Source organism: Aulonocara sp. 'chitande type north' Nkhata Bay, linkage group LG20 (genome assembly GCF_057382095.1).
Source record: "Aulonocara sp. 'chitande type north' Nkhata Bay isolate Kocher_YH1m ecotype deep benthic linkage group LG20, A_spYH_male_GT1.1, whole genome shotgun sequence".
Lineage (NCBI taxonomy): Eukaryota > Metazoa > Chordata > Actinopteri > Cichliformes > Cichlidae > Aulonocara > Aulonocara sp. 'chitande type north' Nkhata Bay.
In genome coordinates, this window is record NC_141363.1 from 9,630,001 (window position 1) to 9,644,307 (window position 14,307).

At 38.3% G+C, this 14,307-nt stretch overlaps 1 protein-coding gene across 2 annotated transcripts in view; it reads left to right on the forward strand.

Moving 5' to 3' along the window:
* Positions 1 to 14,307, forward strand: part of nphp4 (nephronophthisis 4) — a 173,969-nt gene that overhangs the window by 38,697 nt on the left and 120,965 nt on the right. The gene's annotated exons all lie outside the window — the stretch shown is intronic.

Consider the following 14,307-nt stretch of genomic DNA (forward strand, 5'->3'; position numbering starts at 1 on the left):
TTTCCCTTAAATGTACAGTATATGTGGTGCTTACTTGGGAAAAGCAAATTGCCTTACGGTTCCCTTTTATGAAGATACATGTACGATGCATACGTACAGTCCTGATTTCATTCTTGTGAGGTGGCCATTCACCAATCTCCTCAAATTAAAGATGACCAGGATGGCCTTGACATACCTCTGCCAAGATTATTTTCTCCGGCCTACTTTCCTTTATCTCACTTTCCGTTTCTTTAGTGTGCGAGCCAGAGCCCTTTTACAGCTGCCACTGCAATTTAAGCCACATCACCTCCCAAACTAAATGGAGCTTATCTATCCTCTTTTCTTTTTTTCTTGTCTGTGGAAACCCAGATGGTTAACCGTATTTGACAGGTGCAGCTTTGGACTAGCAATTATATGTACAATGGCTTCGCACAGGCCCTATCTGTTCACTTCAGCCTAAGTGAGATGTGTCTCCAGTAAGGATGGGAATTGATATGACAACACTGTCACTCCATATCCCTCTCTGCCTGCTCTTTGATACTGCTGGGTTTAATCCCCAAACTCAAACACAGGGGACTAAAGGAGAGTAGATTTGATTAAGTGGAGCAAATAGTAGGAGCTGTTGTAAGTGTGTCTGTGATGGAATAACCAAAATTCTTCAAGAAGGCAGATCTTGTCAATCGTAGCCATCTTGAAAACACTATGGGTGTTTATCTTCTTTTTTAAGAATTCAGTTGTGTGTAAAACTGCATGTATAGAACAATGTTAGGTAGTCAGCAGAACTGAAAAACTCAGTGTTGGTAAAATCTGTGAACACAAACAGGACAAGTGTTTGGTCTATTGTATTTCTTGTACTGTTATTGACTTTCTAAATCTTAAAAGCTGACAAATGCCATCAATAGCCAAAATTAAAACTAAAATCAAAACAAAACTAATCTGAAAACTGAAATAAATTAAACTGAATTTTAAACCAAAATAAAAAAAACAAATGAAAATAACAGTACTTATCAATCAAATCTGATTAGAAATGGCCCAAAACATTTGCTGACTTTTTCCAGTGCAGGGACGTTGTACTTTTAATCCACAGTTGCATTATAATGTTAATGTTAAATAATCAGTATCTTATTCATTCCATGTAATAGCCTAACTAAGATCAAAAAAATCTGTTTTCATAAATTACCTGGCCAAGAGGACAGCAGATTATTAGCAAAAGAAATCGCACAAATGCAACTCTCACACAGCACAAATAAATAAACACAGCATCCACATCATATGCAGTAATATGTCATAAAGTAAAAATTCAAGAGCAATCTCACTGAAAAAGGGAACAATATAAACTTTTTGTAAATCATCCCACAGTAATGTGTTACGACAAGTTCAGGTCCCCGTGTAGATTACTCCGGAAACAATGGGACAGCATAATTTAAAAGACATTTTGCACAATTTCTGTTCTGACACTGGGGACCAACATCTGTATAACAGCGTGAAAACAAAGGTCCAAACTCATTGTGGTTTTTACGCATGCGTGTACTGTGACAAGAACAAGCCAACACAAACAAATTTTTTTTTATAAACAACCGGTGGAAAAAGGTTCAGACATACAGACATGGCCACTTAACAGCAGCATAGGAAGAACAGTGAAGCATTTAAATTTCACAACACGTTCTCATCCCATCGTGTAAAATACCGACGATTGTGACAAATCGTTGCTATGTTACGCATTGTTAATGATAATGCTCCTTTAGGTTCTGGTCTGGTGCATTCATAGCAGGACACTGTAATTCAGTAATGACAAAAAATATGGCAAGTGTTTTTCTCATTTTGAGTGAAAACTAGATGCTTATTTTTCATACCATAAAAAGGTGGTTTATAGTTGTTATATACCAGCGAGTATAAATATTGGTCTAATTTTTTACATAGAAGTTGTATTCCTTTTGGATAGAACTGTGTAGAATCTCAATAATGCAAAAGATCCACAGAAGAATAAATATTTTATTTATTCATTTATTTTTTTGGCTGACTTATAGTTGGATGGTGGTTCTTATCTCAGTAGTCTTGTTGTAAACTCGACCAAAGGTATCAAGGTACAAAACCTACTGCCAGCACAACAGTCAGCTTGTGATGATGGAAGATTGAAGAGAATGCTAGTGGAGCTAAGGACCTGTAATTTCACAAGGTTTTACATACGCTTGTATATGCAGGTCATGCAGCCCTAAACCTCCCTTTAGAACATTATTGATTGATCTGTACAATCAAACAGTCAGTTAGGATTTTGTCTCCACTACTTTTGCATTAATGAAACATATTTCAGTAAAAACTGAAAAAAAAAAGACTAACCCAGTTTTTTTTTCTTTTCCAAACAGGCCTATTCCCTTTGGCACTTCAATCATTAAGCATTTACAGGCAGCTCTGTCCTTTTTATGTTTTGTCCCCTTTCTCGTTTCCAAGGATATTTCTTGTATTTCAATCCAGTTTTTGTTGCATGCATACAGTTTGAAATTATTTCTGTATATTTTATTTCCGTACCTAAGTGTAAATATGGGAAAGTAGACTACAACTTTTTCTCTGTGAGCAAAGTGTCATCCTAGCATGACTAATTTTCTCATATTGGCGTTCACACTTTTTTTCCCTCCTTGGTGAGATGTTCTTTGCAGGTCCTCATAACCAGCCTATGTTGCGTAGATGAGTTAAATGTTCCAGACTTTTATAACTTCAGCAATATGACGACATTCTCACGTCTGCAAGAGGTGTTAATACATGCAGAAGTCAGCTTGATTGCAGCTTTTAATTAAAACGTGTCCGCATGTGTGTGTGTGTGTGTGACAGAGAGAGAGAGAGAGAAAGACAGACAGACAAAGAGAAAGGGTGTGTGTGTGTGATCTGTGTGTGACCTTTAAAGTGTGACTCCAGCTGGATTGTCATCAAGCTGTCTCTGAAGTGATGCTGACACCTCACACGCCAACTTGGTTTTACCGTTGTGTCTGTGTGTGTGTGTGAGAGAGTGAATGTGTGTGACTCCATGCTAGCGTGCTTAAATGATACTGAGGCAGGAATGGAATAGCAAAAATGAAAAGGAATGGGGAAGCAGATGAATGTACAGTACAGCATGAGACAAAATCCTTATACTGGCTGCTTGTCTAACATATCGTCTTCACTTAATCTCCCCATAAGTATTTCTATTTTTAGCTCAATAAACTATCCCAGTGTTGCTTCTTTCTACAGTCCACTTTCCCATATATTATACAGCCTGTGCCCTAGTTGATGTGCTTTTTTATGTGGACTAGTGTAGCTACTTTACTTTTATATAACAGTTTAATGAGCACAAGATTAATTTAAATTGCAGTCTTGGACCTCTTCAAACACACTCTGACCCCCTGTTTAAAAAGAAAAAGGGAGAGAGAAAAAATTAACACTACTCTTCAGAGATGCTTGAATTTGTCTACATTCCCCAAAGCCAAAGGCTTACACCTCCAGTGACCTGTAGCACCCGCTCACCTATATCTTCAATAAAACCTATTGCGCTTGTTGAAAGGGCCTGAGATCCTGTCAGAATGTATGTAACATTTTAGCTTGTGATCAAAAGAGCAGATAGAACAGAAGATGATGAAGAGGAGGAGAAGAGCAGGGGAGGACCAATGCCGCGCCGCAAGCAGAACAAAACGCCTTAGGCTGATTTAATGAACGGAGAAAGACTGTGGCAACAAAGCTCGGGGAAGTTTTCATTTGTCCTAAAAGAAGAAAATTCACTCAAAGTAGGACTGCCCCTGTGGACGCGGTAGTATTTAAAAGAAGAAAAAAAGAAGCATTTTTTGTTTGAACATTTCTGAACAAAAGCAGCGTTCTTGCACATTGTTCTCCAAGGAAACCCAGTTTGACTGCAGGCCACTTACCCATGTAACTGATGCAGCGCAAAAGAACAGGGTTTAATGCAGTTGGCGAGCATAAAATATTCATGGGATCCAGGTCTTCGTAGTGATTGACGATCCAATCATTAGAGGAGATAGACTGCAACTGATTATAGACACTGTAAGTCAGACAAGACAAGAAATGCCCAGCTGTTGAATCAGGAAACAGATAAACTTTAAACATCATCAAGAAATTATTATTTAATTGATTTTCAACTGATTCTTTTCTCTCTGTCATGAATTATTTTAAAATCCCTCTGAGTGTCTTTGAACACTGTTTCAGATGACATGCAATACCATACAATACAATAAAGCTCTCCTGAAAAACAAAAATTCTGCAAAAACACTGATTTCACTCTTTCACCTGCATTTAAAAGGTCTCTAAACATGCAAGGAAAATCATTATAAATATATATGTATTTTTTACAAAACAATGTATTGCATTTAAATTTTTTAAGTATTAGTTTTATAGAATTTGAATAGCCAGTATGGAAATGTAAAATAAACTGAGTCCAGATAGAGAAATTAAAGTGTTACATTCTGTGGTCATTTATTGATTACATGCTGCCAAGCCTCCAGTGAGGACTGTAAATGGGACTATGTAAATTCCAGAAAATCCATTTTAGTGAGCACAGATGTCACTTAAGGATAGTTGACCAGTGTGAGTCAGATATGTGTCAAAACCGCTGACTGTGACACTGTAAGATAAACTATTCAGAAATTGGAACACGAGAATCAAATGTCATTTATCGATGATATTCCACTAAGCCTGCTTTATGCACTGTCGCTGCAGAGCTGTTGTTGCAGGAAGAGTTGCTACTGCTGATTATCATTTCAATAGGGATTATCATTTCACTCACCTCATGCTGGCTGTTTCCTGACTGTAATGCTGAAGAAACATTTTTTATTTTTATTAAAACGGCGATTATGTAAAATTACGTTTTTTTGTTTTGTTTTGTTTTTTAGCAACCTTATAGTTTTTTAATTCTAGAAATCGCCTTACATTTTAGGAAGTATAGAAGTAACCTGATGGTTCAGATCCATTTTGATACAGCTGCCTAAATATCATTTAGCCCTTGTGTCTCATTATTGCTCATCACCTTAAGCCTCAGTTACACAGGCCTACAGACTGGCTGGTGACCCCCTGGTGGCTAGGCAAAAATTTATATTCTCTGACTGGCTGGTGAGTGGTTGCTGGATGTGACTGGTAGCAAAGAGAACAAACACATCCTTACTACAGATATGGTTGTCTGTATTGTGTGTATAGAAGATGCCAACTTGTCTGCAAACGCTCACTGACTATCTCCTGAGCTGTACTGAAACCAGACAAAGTCCTACACAAACCAGGAATGTGTATATATATGTATGTATAAATGTCAAAGTGCAACTTGTCTTACCCATTAAAGCAACATTTTCCAAAAGGCACAACTTTTACTTTAACCTCCAAAGACCTGCTGTCCACATATGGGGACATCACATTTTGGGCTGTCAACAATACTAAGTTTTACTGCTTCAAATGAGCCATATTGCTCAAAGAGACACAATCGGCACTGAATGAACAATGGGCTGGGAGGTCCATTGTTCCTTCAGTGTGCCGATTTCAGTCATTATGCAAATGTACTGTTTTATAGGATATAAGAAACCTGCAGTCAGCTGACACTGAAGAAGTCACTTGGATGAGTGACAAAACGTTTCTCCCACTGAAAACGCTACGTCCAGATGAACAGAATCAACCTTTGGAGATTTACTTGCCTGGATGATTGAGAATGCATCAAGACATATGAGGGTTTTCGTTGCAGCACCACATACCTCTACCTGAGTCTTTGTTTTTTTGTTTTTTTTTTATCTAGCAAGAGCCAGCAACCGTCTGCAACAACTCGCAACCTGATTGCGGAATACACATTTTTCCCTAGTGATGGATGGTTACCATGGAGTCACTGACTGGTCTCTAAGGCTGTGTGACTGGGGCTTAGGAATTAATGAGAGTAATGGGCAGCAGTCTCAGCAATTACTCAAATGTTTAGGGAATATTCGTTTTTACCGAGCAGTTGCCATGTGACCCACCAGTCTTTTTAGGCCTGTGTGACTGGGATCTAAGTGGTGTTAAAAGGGCCTTATATGAGCTGTAAATCACAGACAAATAACACACAGACATTTCATAACCAAAACAAATTTCCTTTTTGTGTTTGTTACCAAATCAACTAAAAATGCCAAAACTCACAATGTATTAATTCTTCTGTGTTGCATGAGCAGCCAAATCCTCGTTTTTAATTTTGTAAAATGAAGCTCTGTGGTGCGACACTACTTAAGCACATATATTGAACACACAGTTACACAGATGATCCTTTGGTACTGTTAATACTGAGGTTAAAATTGTCCCTAACAAATTTCAAAGAAAATTCTGAATTGTGACTCATTAAAAAACAAAAAAACAGTTGTCTACAATATAAATAATTAGGCTTGGATCTGAGTACTACAGAGAGATTAGGGTTAAAAAAATAACATGAAATGGACTTTTTCTTCCTGGTGTGTGTTGTCAGTGAGAAACAACCTTATCCTTTAAAGTTATGATATGATATCACATATTTTTGTGCTGTTGGTGCTCATAGTTGGACTCAGCATTAAGGGGTTCCTTCCAAGTCGGACCAACTGTGAGACAACATAATGTGATCATGATGGTGTAGAACTCCATGTGCTGTGGTTGAAAGTGTTACGCTACGCTTAGGGACAAATGGAATGAAATGGGGAGGGGAACGGAAAGGGAGCAGTATGAGTGTGTGTTTGACTCAATATTTTTGGTTGGTGAATTATGGAAGTGTTTCAGCGGTCGGGCAACAGTGATTTATCGGTGGAAGCTCTGTGCCAGTTAAAATTTGTTAAGGAGTAGGGGAGTGGGAGGATGAGAGCAGCATGCTAATGATGCTGCTACTGTTTCTTGCCACGAATGACTCACCCTCAATATGGGGGAGCTAACATCCACTGCGTGGGTAGGAGCACATACTCACTCGCTCACTCACTCACTCGCTCACTCACTCGCTCACTCACTCACTCACTCACTCACTCACTCACTCACTGTCTTGATATGGGTGAAAATGAACACAGGTCATGGATGCATTTGATTTAAAGGTGTGTGAAGCTTGATCTGCCTATATTACATGACTCTTTCAAAAAACAAAACAAAGGTTTCTATTGTAGGTGTGTGCCCTGATTGCACAGATCAAACAGGTTAAAACATGAAAAAAAAAAGGTAAATTACCAGCTCGCATCTTCTCCCTGGCTATGTGAGAAGTGTATGATCATAAAAGCTCAGAAGTGTTTCCCTTTGTTTGCCGGTTTTCAAAGGTAAGAGAAATATGCTGGAGTTGTATAACTGACTTGGTAATTGGCTTATACAAAACTCTTGTGGGACATAATTTCAACTGCTTTTTTTCTCTCACACTCTCTTGCCATTTCTCTTTCACACACTCACACACGCCCCTTGAGATGACAGTTGCCATCTGTAGAGTTATTATTACCTGTTACAACAGCCTACACATTGATTTCACAAAGTACTGACATGAAAACTTACTGATTAATAGCTGACAGCTTTTAATGGTGCCTTGCAGAAAAAAAAACCTCAGAAGCATCAGGGGAAAAAATCTGCAAAAGCTATAAAGGTGGTTTTGCTTTTAATTATTTTGTCCTGAAACCAGTAAAGAACCATTTTTCTGTATTCATGAGGAATATATACATAGATGGAGGAAAATATTAAATAACAAACAATCGCAATATTCTTGGCCAATCTGAAACCTGCTAATTACAGTATTTGTCACGTAATATATTTTTCTTAAACTTTTCTTTAATGGAAATCTAAAGTTGTAGTAATAATGAAACATAGACCATTAATTACCTTTTATATTTTATCTAAATTGGTACCAAGTTACATTTCAATAAAAAGTGCTCCTAGTTTCTGGACAGAGCTGTTATATACAAATAAAAATCAGTTAATTGCATTATACTTTACTTGATTGAAAATATTCCAAGTCTCCTTTTTGCCAGAACCCAACACGCATTTCTTATATTTGTGGTCGTCTGTCCTCAGTTAAAAAACAAAACAACACACATCTTTTCTGAAGCATGTAATCGTAGAGTAACCATTACAGAAACATTAATGCCTACAGTTAATAAGTTTTGTTCTTTTGTTGTGTTTTGCTGTTTTTGCTACCTTAAGGCACTGTAAACCTACACAGTTTTTAATGTTTCTTCATTTTCTGTGTTAAGCTGATTGAGTTTCGTGTAATGAAATCTGCTTTATAAATACAATTGTCATTATTATAAAACTATTAAAAAAATTATAATACTATAGTCTGAAAGGCAAATGATGGTCATTCCTGCACTTTTGACAGGTTTTTAAATTCTTCCATTTTATCAAAGTTCTGGGAGTTATCCTTTTGTACAGGCATGATGCAAACGTTTCATTGCAGTACTGAGATGGGTCAACTATGAATGCGTTAGGAGTTAGATGTAAAGTATAATTTTTCAATGTGCAGAGTACATTTATTGAAAAGCTATTTGTTAACCCAAACTACAATATTGTCCCTTTGCCTAAACCTTAAAAACAAGATAAAGTAACTAAAACAAAGCCCCAAATGGAATAAGAACCAAACTGGCTTCTGGCAAACATAAGGGGTGTTCACATAGGAAGTGAGTACGCATGCAACAATTGCTGATGGCTGGCCGGTAGTGGACTTTCCAGGCTCTGGTTGCCTATATAGCCCTCTAATGTGTTCACCATTCGGTCATGTCAATGAATGGTATCCTTCGGTCAGACTAGTAGTCACTTTGATTGGTCGCAACATTTTGAAAAGTTTAATTTCGCATCGCCAGCTGTTACTTCACTTGTAGTTCTCTGAAGTCACCAAATGTTATTGACTTTCTGAACGCCACATGTTTGAGTGGCTTCTTGTATGTATACACCTCTATTCCACCAGAAATCATTCCAACACCCAAATAATTTCTCTGAATTTGTTGTGCGAAGTGGATTAGTTCACCGCCTCCTAGCAGTAACCTTGTGCATATCATTGTGATGCTGATAGCATCTGAGCTAAAAGTCAGTATTTCACATTTTGGGATGAGAATGCGTTGGCTGGTCCCCCCAAATAATCATTCAGTTTAGGTTTTGCCTATTTGCTACACTTTCAGTTGAGTAAACTGAGTAATTAATCCTCCCCATACTTTAAGTTCCCATTTGTTTGTTTTTTTCACTAACACACAAACAAGCAGCTGCATTTCCTTCAGATAGTCAGTGTAAGATAAAGTGGATGATTGGGAATGAGGAGGACTATTATTATTGTCAAGATAAGTAAGAAAAGATGTAATTAGTGTTTGAGTGATAGTCATTAAAAATATTTTCCCAGTTATATATTTCAGCTGGCCTCTGCTTTGGCACCTCAGTCACATGAAAATGAAGGCATTTGCCTCTAAGTGAGACGATGATTATATTTAATGGTTTTATTATTAAAGTTCAGCCCAGGAAAGTGCCAGGAAAAAGACTTTCTGAAACCACATTCTTGTTCACTCATTACTAGTTGCACAATTAACATTAACTTCATATTAATAGAAAATAGAGGTGTTGGAGACGTTGGTTTTGGCAATGCTGCTGATGATAACAAGCTGAGTGAATGGCATTGTGGCATTATTTTTTTAAGCTAAAAGTACACTGCACACTAGGCTGCTCATATGTACTGTTGTTTGGATTTTTGAGCATTTGCATAAATATCAATGTACGAGTGAGAAACCTGATCAAAATATGTAAATACAGCATAGAAGAAGTAACTTTCAGCTGCACTCTTATTCACAAGAGGTCACTACAGCAGGTAGCTCCAATAGGGAATGTTATTGCCCCCAGCCTTAAAGTGTTAGTAAACTATACCAGAGTTGCTTGTCAAATGGATGAACAGTGTCTGAAACTTCCTCCACTCATTACTGGCATCATAATTTGTGTAACTTTCTACACTGAACATTCACACCCACATCCTACAGTTACTGGCCAGGTGTGTGGAGCTGAGAAAGTGCCATCTGCTTCTCTCCAGGTTTCATTTTCGCTCTTTACATAGCTCTTTCTGACACTTTCACTGTCATAACTAATGATGGCTTCCAAAGACTGTCACAGAATGTGTGCTGTTAGCTTCAAATGATTATTACTGTGCACCTCTGTAATGACAGCCGGTTTTGAGTGATATAACACGGTTGGATAATAAGTAATGTGAACTTGAATACTTTTACCTTTAGGTTTGTTTGGTAGTAGATTTTCAGACTCATGTCAGGAATGTCTATTAGGCTTCATCTTAATATAGTTTGCATAACTGACTTGTATTGATGTAGTTTTCAGTCAGTTTAAAGTTTAATGCACTATGTTGCTGAAAGTAATCACTTTGCTTTGCTATATGCTTTCACATGTATTTCACACAAACTTGAGTGACATCCCATTGTTAATCCATGAAGTTTGACATGATGTTGGGCTATGATGGCTTCAGTTATTCTAGGAAGGCTTTCCACAAGGTTAAGGGTGGTTAATGGGATTTTTTGACCATTCTTTCAGAAGCACATTTGTGAGGTCAGACACTGATGTTGAACGCAAAAGTCGCAGTCTCTGCGCTAATTCATCATAAAGGTGTTACATCAGGTTGAGGTCAGGACTCTGTGCAGGCCAGTCAACTTCTTCCACACCACACTCGCTCTCTGTCTTTATGGACCTTGCTTTCTGCACTTTTGTACAGTCATGTTATAAAAGAAAGGGGCCATCCCCAAACTGTTACCACAAAGTTGGAAGGATAAAATTATCCATTATGTCTTGGTATGCTGAAACATTCAGCATTTCTTACACTGGAACTTAAGGGCCGAGCCCAACTTTTAAAAAACAACCTCACGTCATAATCCCCACTCCACCAAACTTTGCAATTGGCACAATACAGGGTGGGCCATTTATATGGATACACCGTAATAAAATGGGAATGGTTGGTGATATTGAAGTCCGGTTTGTGGCACATTAGTGTATGTGAGGGGGCAAACTCCTCAAGATGGGTGGTGACCATGGTGGCCATTTAGAAGTCGGCCATCTTGGATACAACTTTTGTTTTTTCAATAGGAAGAGGGCCATGTGACATATCAAACTTATTGGTAATGTCACAAGAAAAACACTGGTCTGCTTGGTTTCAGCACCATTTCAGTCACATGAAAATGAAGGCATTTGCCTCTAAGTGAGACGATGATTATATTTAATGGTTTTATTATTAAAGTTCAGCCCAGGAAAGTGCCAGGAAAAAGACCATTTCACACCATTGTTTTTCTTGTGGCATCACCAATAACTCTGATGTGTCACATGGCCCTCTTCCTATTGAAAAAACAAAAGTTGTATCCAAGATGGCTGACTTCTAAATGGCCACCATGGTCACCACCCATCTTGAGGAGTTTGCCTCCTCACATATACTAATGTCCCACAAACAGGACTTTAATATTACCAACCATTCCCATGTTATTACGGTGTATCCATATAAATGGCCCACCCTGTACATTCAGACAAGTACCCTTTCCTTGGCAACTGCCAAACCCAGACTCATCCATCAGCAAGGCGGAGAAGCGTGACTCGTCACTCCAGAAAACACATCTCAACTACTCTAGAATCCAGTGACGGCGTGCTTTTACACTACTGGTGGCACAAAAGGCTTGGATGCAGCTTGGATTGCACTTACATGCAGCTGCTTGGCCATGAAAACCCATTCCACAAAACTTTCTGTGTGCTGTTCTTGAGCTAATGTGGAGCCACATGAAATTTGAAGATCTGTAGTGACTGACTCTGCAGAAAGTTGGCAAAATCTGCGCATTATGCACCTCGGCATTCAGTGACTCAGTTTTGTGATTTTACATAGCCATTTCATGGCTGAGTTGCTGTTATTCCCAATCACTTCCACTTTGTTATAACACCACTAACAGTTGACTGTTGACCGGACTTCATGCACATGTGGCATCCTATTGCGGTACCACCCTGGAATTCCACAAATGTTTTTGGAAGCAATCAGCATGCCTAGGTGCTTGATTTGATACACCTGTGATTGTGGAAATGAGTGGAACACCTGAATTCAGTAATTTAGATGGGTGAGTGATAACTTTTGACCATAAAAGTCAAAAGCTTGCGTTTTTTATAGAAGCCATTGGAAAAAGAAGCTATGCAGGACCCCAGCCCTCAAATACTATAACCTCTGTCTTTGTTCAAAGGGTTTTTTTTGTCTTTTGACTTGGATGTTACCCAGTATTGCTATACTGGCAGCAGTCAAGAGGGTTCAGGACAACTGTCACGACCTTTAACAAAGTTTCTATCCCATTATTACTGGGATCAGACCCATTTTCTATATTGGGTTTCATATGTCTTAGTGTTAGCCACCGAGGAGAGCTTGCTCCTGCCTTTTAAGCACAAAGAAATAACCTTCAGAAACTAATTTAGGCTTCTCTGAAAATCTATGCTCATTTCCCTTAAAATTGAACAATAAAGCAGCTGCTTCCTGCTTTCCATTTCTTTTTTGACTGCTATTATTTCTAAATTTGTTCTAAAGGACTTTCTTTTTCAGCACCTCCATTTTATTCAAATTACAATGTCTCCAACTAAATCAGTTTTGCTTACTAATATTTCATCCTCACCCCTGTGTCTCCTTTGCCTCACCCTGGAGTTGGGCCGTTAAATTGAATCTAAGAAAATCTTTGTTGTTAATATGTGACAATGTTAATGCTGTTTCCAGGTGTTAATACTCATAATCTTCCACTTCTTCACTTCAGAGGCTTTTTTTTCCATTTTATTTTGGATTCAGATACAGATGAGAGAGGGAAATAATGATAAAAAAAAAACACTCTGGAAAATAAGAAAGGCTAAAATGTGTCAAGTACACACTCATGCGGACTACAAACCCTTGTCAGCCATTATTGTTCACTACAGTGCATAGAAATATATGGTCTTTGTTTTCTGACTTGGTTTTCTTTCCAAGATAAGATGTGTTTTCCACCAGAGTTATCTTTGACTTTCTGCTGAGGGCTTTATCCCCAACCCAGATTTCAAGGCAATATGATTATTTTTCCTCAAGACTGCAGACACATTAGAAATGCGAGTTTTGCAGTTTAAAAAATATTTCTGTTGAGCCCTAAAGGCTTTATTGGTATCAAGTCACTTTTGGCTTACTCTTGATGGACTTCTGACTAACAGCCATGAGACCAACCATCACAGATAATAGTGGTGCACTGGCACTAGTGCATTTTCAACCCTTTGTGTTTTTCCAATGCAAAATGGATGGATAAGCAGAATGCTTAGTTTCCACTTACAACTCCCACATTAGGGCGACTTGTCTAATTAGAAGACAACAAAAATACAACTACAACCATTCCCTTACAACACACTGCTTTTGTTTGTGCTGTTAACAAAGCTCTAAAACAAACTGCATCCAAAAGCATGCAAATTAGTCTTGTTCTGCCTCCCCCCTTTCTCTTTATGCAACAAACACAAAACAGCATTTAGGCATGTTATCAGAAATGAATTCCACTTTTTTTAAACACAGATGTCGAGTGTACATTATGACAGCTGAAGGGACCGTGCTGATTGGTTACAGTGCACTTGTCTGGTTCAGCAATGTAAAAGCAAGCTCTGGGGAGGGGGAATATCAAATATGACACTAAAGTAGGAGACAACAAGCTTATATATGTGTGTGAAAAAGAGAAAGAAACACCCACATAGCACCGGTGTGCTCATCACTCAGAAAAGTCCCTCTTCTGTGACTCTGGAAATGGAGTATAATTTAACTTGGGGGCCATTTCATTGTTCCCTTTAAGCTTCTTAGCTTTAAAATATTCATATTTCAGACGAGGGAGGAAGAAATCTGTGACGGCAGCAGACGGAGGCAAGAGGGAGAAGAAAGAGGATAGCGAGCAAGATAGGTAGGGAGAGAGAGAGAGAGAGAGAGAGAGAGAGAGAGAAACTGATGGTGTGAGGAAAAAGAACAATGAAATGAAAGAGAAACTTGGAGGAGGGGTGTGAGGAGATGGATAGGGAGAAAGCAGAAAGCAGCACTTTAACTGATGTTCTCTTATAAACAACTTTCTCTCTGTCTGTCTTTTATTTTCTCTCTGAAACACTTCATGGTAGACCTGTCCAACAAAAGACAAAGCCATTTCGCTGTCATCTTCCCCGCCACTGGTTTCCGTGAAGAAAAGAGGCGAGAGCAGACAGACTGTGTAGGAAAAGACAATCATAATTATAATCTGGATGTCACAGAAAGCAATTATTTACAGATATCCTGTCACACTTGTGCTGACAACTGCCAGGAAAGCCAAATGCATGATTTTGTTAGATAGGGTAATGTAAAGACAATTCGGTGTTTATAGTAGAAAATTGTAATGGTAAGCT